Source organism: Dermacentor variabilis, unplaced genomic scaffold, assembly GCF_050947875.1.
Source record: "Dermacentor variabilis isolate Ectoservices unplaced genomic scaffold, ASM5094787v1 scaffold_22, whole genome shotgun sequence".
Taxonomy (NCBI): Eukaryota; Metazoa; Arthropoda; class Arachnida; order Ixodida; family Ixodidae; genus Dermacentor; species Dermacentor variabilis.
This window is the reverse complement of record NW_027460390.1, coordinates 630,540-632,497: the sequence shown is the minus strand read 5'-3', so window position 1 is coordinate 632,497 and position 1,958 is coordinate 630,540.

The window sequence follows — 1,958 nt, the reverse complement described above, 5'->3', positions numbered from 1 at the left end:
GCGCTTTAAAGGATGCTCGTAAAAGCACTAAAAATTCCTTCGGTTATAAAAGTATACATGGATTACCAGAGTAACGCAAGACTAATATTGCGAAGGGCACAGTATACCTATAACCTCATAGTCAGCGAAGTGAAAAAAAGAATCGCACTAAAGCATTAACAATTTCGGCAGACGCCACATTTCTTCCACGCATATTAGAGGAGAAAATCCGCGTTCTTTTCCTCTCTCTAAATCAGTTCCATCGCTTTTTCTTTGTTCATTGATAGATTACGTGAATTTTTGCCTTTACAAATCGCTGCTAATAAGATTTGAACAGACTGCGTCAATAATTTTCCGCAAGCAGATTGAGCGCTGTAGATAGGAAAGCATCGTTACTATAGAACATCTATGAGGCACTTCCGTGCCTCACAGATGTTCATAGTGCCTCATATGAGGCACGGAAGTGCGCAAGGTGTTTCTAAAACATAGGGCGCTATAACGTAAAACTATTCCAAACTTTTCTATTCCAATTCTGTTATCAGCCCTCCACGATTGGTCAAAAACTTTTTTCGACCACCCCCACTTCACCTGTCTGTCACGCGACGTCATGAAAACCGCGATACCTCCCCATCTGATATGAAGTGTACACACTGATTATGCATGATTTGACAGAAAAAAGAAAAACAGTTACTTCTGATTCGACCCCTTTTCGCCATTAGTCCTCGGCTATTGGTAAAAAGTTTTCGGGCTGCACCCACTTCACCTGCCTGTCACGCGACGTCACAAAACCGCAAGAACTCACCGCGTCAAAGTGACGTGTACGCGATAAAGATGCATTAATATGCCGAACAAAACTGAATTTTCTTCGGAATAACCGCAGGCTGCCCCGTTCCGAAAGGAATAAAAGATGGCTGCCGCCGGTCGCTCAGACGCTGGCTACTCGCACCTGCCGGAGAGCTTGGGTGTATTTGCGTATAATAAAACTTCTTGCGTGGCCGTGTAACGTTTTGGAGCACTTTCGGCACATTTACCCCTCATTCTGCCAACTCTTCTTTGCTGAGGGTCCGCTTTAGCGTCATTCTTGAGCTTCCGTTGCATGCCGCCGCGATTTTCGACCAGCCACCGCAAGCTAAGTAAGGGAAAGCCGACCAATCGTAGACGCCGGCACCACCCTCTTATTCCGGTTATCGACTTTCAGTGCAGTGGCTCGGCCCCATCGAATCCCTCTCCACTTGAGCGTTCTCCTCGCCTCTTGTCAGCCAATTAGATACGTCAAGCCGCTCAGTGTAGGCAATGTTATTCGTTTTTCAAGCAAACAAAAGTGACCTCCTATGAACGAGGAGAGCGTTTGATTGGTCTGTTCAGACAACCCTGCGGGTGACCGCCTGGTGCTTGCGTTGGTGGTTACGCAAATTTGACGTCAGGAGATTGGAATAGAAACATATTGGAATAGTTTTACGTTATAGGGCCCATAGTTGCAATATGGTTCAAAAACACACACAAAAAAAGGCAATCACAGTACAATTATTTTGTTGGTTTCACTATGTCCATCGTTTCAGAAGTATATACAATTGACCGTGAAAGCTTCAGAACCACCAGCCAAACTGATTCGGAAGAACGTTATTTTTTTTTCCAAATGCGGTTAAGTATTAAAAAAGGGCGGCACACGATGCAGTTTCCACACTCCCTCTTGATACACATTTGAGTGCGCCGCCGTTTCGGTAGGAGATCCTGTGCGGTGGCGAAGCTCGCACGCTCTTTAATGACCATAAGGTCTGCGTGCCTCAAGGTGTACCTCCACGGAGAACACCCTCGCTCACGAGGAAGAAAGGCGAAAACGGAAACAACGGCGACGACCGTAGACGATCCGTATATAGACTGTCTCGTTCACTCGCGGCCTGGCTGCTTCACCAGCGCGCCGCTCTGTTCTTCACCTGCGGCAGACCACCAGTCCCGCTCCGGAGGAGACGTTGCGGGAG